Raw genomic sequence first — 7,424 nt, 5'->3', positions numbered from 1 at the left:
CACGCAGCCGGCTTCGGCTTCCCACTCTATTTGCAAGAGTGATGGAGGTTGAGCAGCCACCGGGGCTGAGGCTATACATGAGGGGCTGCTGTAATAGCACCATGCGGGCGGACGTGGAGTTCCCCGCTCCTCATGTGATACTCCTCCGACGCGGTTGGAAAACCTTTGCTCGTTCCCATAGCTTGGCGGTAGTGCACGTCCTCCATTTCAAGTTAATGGATGCCACCCTGCTCTCCGTCAAAGTCTTCGGACGCTCGAGTGCTCGCTTAGGGTGCTGCGCAGAGAGCTCGACCGACGATGAAAGCTCCTCCTCGAGCGATAGCGATGAGGAGGACAGTGACGGTGATGATGACGGCACCGATGGGGAGGACGATGGCTCCGACTCCAGCTGAACGCCAGTCGCACCATCACCATCATGCGGCAGCACTACCATCGGCACCTGCATCTCCTCTCTGGCAAGGCGATTTTCCAGGGAGTTGGATTTGGAGGTGCAGATGGTGTCTCCGGTTCCTCCAGCAGGCCTCTAGCTGGGCCCCGTCAGGCTTCCTCGTGGGCTCCAGCTTCGTTCGCCCTGCCGGGTCCTGCTGACGCTGGTGGCGTTGACCAGGGGTCGTCCCCGCCACTCTCTTCACCATCACCTCCGTCCGCGCCCACCCAACCTTGTCAGGCTCCTCGTCATGGGGCCCGACGGGGTCAGGCTGGGCTTCTGCCCAGGCGCTCCTTTTGCCCTCTTCACCTCCCACCATAGTTCCTAGGAGGAGAAGGACAAGAAAGGGATTACGAGGCACTTATCTTTTTTTAGTCTAAAATGTGTAGGCACTTGCCAAACTTTAGTCTAAAATATGTAATCTTCTTTATCCATGTTTGTGTCGTGTAAGATCTGTACTTGCTTATCCGCATATTAATGAAAAAAGATGAGCCTTGCCGGGTACTTGTGCATGTACCATGTCCATGAAGAGGTGAGATGCCTCTATACGTTTAAGTAAACAAGTTTTCTACGGCAAACTATCCCGCCGGTACCTTTCATTTGTTCCCGCGGGGCTTGGCCTGCCGGGCACAAAACTATGGAAAGGAACCAGCTCCTCATCGAACCTCCTCCATCAAAGGCCACTACAATCACCTTGACCGAAGCAACGTTCGGGACAAAGGATGGGAGCACCTATGCTTTGAAGGTGACGAGGTTTTCATATGCACAAGTTCTCACCTTACAGAACATGTATGGATAAGAAGGAACTTATCTGTTTGGCTTGTTGGGGACCGATATGTAGGTTTGTCTTCATTTCTTCTCACCGAGACCGGGTCCACGACAAGAGCCCTGCAGTTAAGTGCAAATGAAAACAACGCTACATATGTTCTTATCTACATGATCATGCAATGCTCATGTTATGCTTATGCATGCATGCCAGTTTTTAGGGGGCCCCAAGGCTTCGTTTATTTATCTGTTACTCAAGATCTGCACCTGGCTTTGTACAAAGGGTTACATGCAACATCAGCAAGGCTTGTACAAAAGGGTGGCTGCCAGGCAGGGCCCGACAGCCGCGCCTTACGGGTAGAACTTATGAAGATACTCAATGTTCCATGAGTTTTGCAACTGAACGCCATCTCCGGTCTCCACACGGGCTGCGCCAGGTCTAGTGACTCGTACTACCCGGTAAGGGCCTTCCCACTTTGGTGCAACTTGTTTGTACCCTTGGCAGACTGAACGCGCCTAAGGATAAGGTCGCCTTCCTCAAGGCTCCAGTCATGAACCCTGCAGCTGTGATAGCGACGCAGGGCTTGCTGATAGCATGCAGCACGCGTAGCAGCCCGGAGACGGTTCTCCTCAAGTAGTACAACGTCTTCACACCGGTGCTATTCTTGCACTACTTCATCGTAGGCAAGTACTCAAGGTGACCCATATATGAGTTCCGTGGGGATCACTTCTTCTGCCCCATAGACTAGGGAGAAGGGAGTCTGAGCAGTAGCTCGATTTGGTGTCGTACGGAGGGACCAAAGAACCACCAGCAGCTCGTTGATCCATCACCTGCCACATTTCTGCAACTTATCAAATGTTCTTGTCTGAGTCCTCGCAACGCTTCAACGTTCGCCTTTCAGCTTGTCCGTGGCTTCTGAGATGGGCAACAGAGGCAAACGAGACCTTGCTTCTGAGGGCATGAACATATTGCATGAAGGCGTGACTTGTGAATTGGGTGCCGTTGTCAGTCATGACTCTGGCGGGTACTCCGAAGTGGCACATCAATCCTTTCAAGAACATGATAGCTGACTGTGCAGTTACCTTCCTCACGGGCTCCACTTTCGGCCACTTTATAAACTTGTTGATTGCAACGTAGAATAGTTCAAAGCCCTTGGTAGCACGAGGGAAGGGGCCCAAGATGTCGAGCCCCCAGACCAAAAAGGGCCATGAAAAAGGGATCGTCTGGAGAGCTTGAGCAAGCTGATGGATATTATTGGAGTGGAACTGGCAGGCTTCACATCTGGTGACTAGCTCGATTGCATCTTGGAGGACCGTGGGCCAGTAGAAACCTTACCGGAAAGCTTTTCCAACCAGGGCACATGCCTTTTGTGTATCTCTGCCAATAGTTCCTTCCCTTCTTTCAGGAAAATGCACTTCAATTTCACGCCGTTGGGCCTTCTTCTGTATAGAGTGTTGTTGACGAACTGATACATACTGGCCCTCTGGGCTATTCTTTCAGCTTCTTCTTGCTCTTCGGGAAGTTCTCCTGTTTGGAGGTAGTGGACTATGTGCCGCGCCCAAGTTGGAGCCTGGGGCTCAACAACAAGGATCAACGACACCTCCTCGTTCATGGGAGCGCATGCCTCAACCGGAAAGACTGGTAGTTCAGCGGGAGGGTGCTACTCACCAAGCGAAGTGGAGTTCTTCCCGCCAAGCTCTCTACCGGGGCTTCGGGAAGCTCTGCCAGGAGAGGCTTGCCGGGGTCCAGTTTCCTCCTCTTCCTGGCCATTGTTGTCCGGGATATGGAGGGCTGAATCAGATGGAGAAGAAAAGTCCCCGGTTCCACAGGAAGATTTTGCGAAGCGCACTTTGACAGATGATCAACAATGCTGTTTTACGCACATGGCATGTGCTCTGTTTGCAATCCATCAAAGTGCTCCTCCAACTTTCTCACTTCCTCCACGTATGGATCCGTCAATGGGCTTTGATAATCCTTGTTCACCTGCCTCACCACAAGTTGCGAGTCTCCATGAATGATCAACTTCTTGATTCCCAATTGTATTGCGATCCTGAGCCCAACGAGGATCCCTTCATATTCTGCAGTGTTGTTGGTAGCCTTCTCCCGGGGGAAATGCATTTGAACCACATACTTGAGGTTCTACCTAATGGGTGCGACGAGAAGCACACCAACTCCTACACCTTGTATGGAGAAGGCACCATCAAAGTACATGATCCATTCTTGGGGCGCTTCCTTACTGGGGATAACTGTCTCCAGTGCTTCTTCATCAGGGGTAGGCGTCCATTCTGCAATAAACTCCGCTAGTGCTCTGCTCTAAATAGTTGATGTGCTCTTGAACTTCAAACCAAAGCTTGATAATTCCAAAGGAAATTCCACTATTCTGCCAGTGATCCCAGGATTCCTCAGTATGCGTTGCAAGGGGAAGCGGGTGACAACCGTGATTGTGTGGGCTGGGAAGTAGTGATGCAGTTTCCTTGAGGCCATTATGAGGCCAAATATCAACTTTTGCACACTAGAATACCTTGATCTAGCCCCTGCAACAGGGAGCTGACAAAGTACACTGGCCGCTGCACTATCTTCTTCCTTGCCATGACCTTGGAATTGTCTTCGTTGTCCCGCTCTTCTTTGTTCCGATCTGCACCTGATCCTACCGGGACAAGTTCACTTTCCTCTCCAGAGGGGATGGTAGTCGCCGTTGCTCCTTCATATACCTCCCGCTGTGCCAACAGCTCTGCACTAACCACTTGATTGGTTGCCGCTAGGGACGACAACAATAGCCGGTTTAGGAGCAACTAAGGTAGGAACAGAGGAAAGATAGGTCTTCAAATCTTGCAGTGCAGCGTCTACCTCTGGGGCCCACTCCATGGGCCCTGCCTTCTTCAACATTTTGAAGAACGACAAAGTGCGCTCGGCAGACTTGGAAATGAACCTGCTTAGTGCAGTAACACATCCAGTCAGACATCTCACATCCTTAACTGTCTTGGGTGCTTGAATCTGCTCGATCACCTTGATCTTGTTGGGGTTGGCTTATATCCATCGGTGGAAGACGAAAAAGCCAAGTAGCTGGTCGGAAGGAATGCCAAACACACACTTCTCTGGGTTTAGCTTCAAGTTGATTTTGTTCAGATTTGCAAAGGTCTCTTCCAAATCCTGAATGAGAGTTGACTTGTCCTTGATTTTGACCACTATGTCATCCATGTAAGCTTGGATATTCCTGTGCAGCTGGGACTCAAAACCAATTTGCACTGCTCTTGCAAAAGTGGATCTAGTGCTCTTTACCCCAAAGGGCATCCGTACAAAGCAGTACGCGCCACATGGGTTTATGAATGTAGTCTCCTCTTGATCTTCCTTGGACATGAAAATATTGTGGTATCCGGAGTAGGCATCCAAGAAGGAAAGAATGTCACATCCAGAGGTGGAATCCACAATCTGATTGACGCGTGGCAAGGGGAATGGGTCCTTCGGGCATGCTTTATTCAGATCTATGAAATCTATGCAAAGCCTCCACTTCCCATTCGCCTTGCACACCACCACTGGATTTGCCAACCAAGTTGGATGAAATACTCCTCGCACCAAACCAGCAGCTTCAAGTTTCTTGATCTTGTCGTCAATGAACTGCTGCCGCTCCAAGGCTTCTTTCAGACCTTCTGCTTGATGGGCCAGGCATGAGGGCAGACAACAAGGTGGTGCTCGATTACCTCCCTGGGAACACCGGGGATGTCAGATGGTTTCCAAGCAAACACATTGACATTCGCTCATAGGAAGGCAATGAGCGCACTTTCCTATTTGTCGCCAAGGGTGGAACTGATAGTAAATGTACCATCATCGCCAACCAGCCCTGCCGGGACCTTCTTCACAGCAGGTGCAACAACCTTGGATCTTTTGCTGGTGGAACTCTCCAGCAAGTCATCAATAGGTGCAACGCACTACGGAGAGGCACGTTTCCCAGATTCCTTGCCGGTATCCTTGCCAGCCTTCTCCCTTGCTTGTTTTCCTTGGCGAGGACTGCGGCTTCCGCGGCCTCGACAGCGACAGCGTCCCAGTACATCTTGTCCATGCATATAATTGCGTCTTTCTTGTCTGATGGGATAGAAATAATGCCCATTGGTCCTGGCATCTTCAGGGTGTAGGCATAGTGGGATGCCTCCATGAACTTTGCCAGGGCAGGTCATCCAAGTATCCCATTGTACAGTATTGGAAGCTCAACCACATCAAACACAATCTTCTCAGTCCGGTAGTTCAATTCACCTCCAAATGTCATTGGCAGTGTGTTCTTCCCCTTCGGACGGCTCCTGTCGGGGTTGATTCCTTGAAACGTACCAGTAACCTTGAGCTCTTCCTCTGTGATCTGTAACTTGCTGATGACCTTGGGAGAAATCAGATTCAACCCGACCCCGCCGTCAACCAACATCTTTGTGACCTTGAGGTTGCGGATTGTTGGTGAAACCAACAACGGCAAGCACCCTACCGCGGTGGTGCGGTCAGGGTGATCCTCTTCATCAAAGATGATGGGCGTGCGGGACCACTTGTGTCGGATTCAGGGCTCCGCAGACCCAAGAAAGGTTCGAACTCTGGGGCGTGTGTGAAGAACTCAACCTATCCTACCAACCAGCTCGTCGCCCCACGGCCTAGCTCGATTCACACGAACAAGGAAGAAGATGAATGTGGCATTTTACCCAGGTTTGGGCCACCTTGCGGTGTAAGACCCTACTCCTGCTTTGTGGTGGATTGGATCACGAGGGGCTAAGGATGAACTAGTACAGGGGATGAACAACCTCATGAGGTTTGTGGGTGAGAGAATGAGTCGACCAGCTTTGGGTATCAGCTCGTCGGATCAGATCCCCTTCTATGGTGATGGCTAGTCTATACTTATAGTGGCCTTGGTCCTCTTCCCCCAAATCAGAGGCGGGAAGGGATCCCACAGTGGACAATTTGAAAGGGGACAAGTAGTACATCTTATCCTGACGAAAGGTGGTCTTCGCCTGCAAACCCTTTGCTCATGACGCGGAGGTGGGCTCGGTGATGACATCCGTCCTGCCGTCCTGGCGGCCTTGGTCTTGTTGCACCGGAATGGAAACCTTTGCCAGATTCCTGGGGAACCTGTCCTTGCCTCCTTATCACCAAAGAGGAAACTTCCTCCTTTGCACCCCTTGGTGCCCGCTTGGACTTGGTCATCATGGCTTGCATCATTGCAACCTCATGAGGCCGGGTACCTGCATAGAAACCCCCCCTCCTCAGGAGGCAGCCTGGGAAGGCCGCTCCCTCGGAGGTCTTGGTGTCGTCCGCCTCGCGAGGCTTGGCCCCTCGCGAGGGTCTTGTCTTGATAGTCTTGGAGATGGGCCATACCAGACCGTTGAAGGAGCCATGCCATGGGCCGCAGGCAGGCAAGTCCGGGTACTCTAGTTCCCAAAACACCGATAGTAGCCCCCGGGCCCAAGGCGCGCTCGGAATTGGCTTTGAGGCAAAGCCAAAGGGAAAGGGCGAAGTGCCGCGGGCCCCAATCGCCTGTGGGCCCGGCTGACGCATGGCGCCTGATGGGACGTGGGCGCCACCGCTCCCCCATGCCGCCTCGACAACTGCCCGACTTGACAAATGCCTGATGCATGCAGAGGGGTCATCTTGACTTGGAATGTGAGAGGGAGCCGGTTAGCCCTCCCCTCCTATAAATGCGGGGAGGGGGGCCGGAGCCCCCAGTCTATCATCATCTTCTTGCTGCTCACTCCTTCTTCTTCTTTGTTGTGCCGCCATATCGTCAAAGCACTCAAGTCGCTAGTGAGGACGTCCTCAGTTGCGGAGAAGGGAAAAACCCCACGGGTAGAACCAGAGTTGCTCCTCCCGAAGAAAAGGCATGGTTTCCCTCGTGAGGCCACCGCAGCGCCCATGGCAGCACGACCCTGGCACGAACGTGCTCCGCCGTGTTTCCCTGTCAGTGCGGATGTTCTTGCGCATAGCCCTGCCCGCGGGAGCAGCCACGGAAGTCGTGGGGGACAGAGTCAGGAGGGAGAACAAGCAATGGCCACATGACCACCTTGCCCGCAAGCCCATGCATGCGGCACGGTCCGCGAGTTCGTGGTGTGGACGACAATGCCGCCGCGCACGTGGATCCGGCTGATAACCCACAAGTGTAGGGGATCGCAATAGTTTTTGATAAGTAAGAGTGTCGAACCCAACGAGGAGCTAAAGGTATAATAAATATTCCCTCAAGTTCTATCGACCACCGATACAACTCTA

The sequence above is a fragment of the Triticum dicoccoides genome, chromosome 7B, assembly GCF_002162155.2.
Source record: "Triticum dicoccoides isolate Atlit2015 ecotype Zavitan chromosome 7B, WEW_v2.0, whole genome shotgun sequence".
Lineage (NCBI taxonomy): Eukaryota > Viridiplantae > Streptophyta > Magnoliopsida > Poales > Poaceae > Triticum > Triticum dicoccoides.
Note: the sequence above shows the minus strand (reverse complement) of the source record.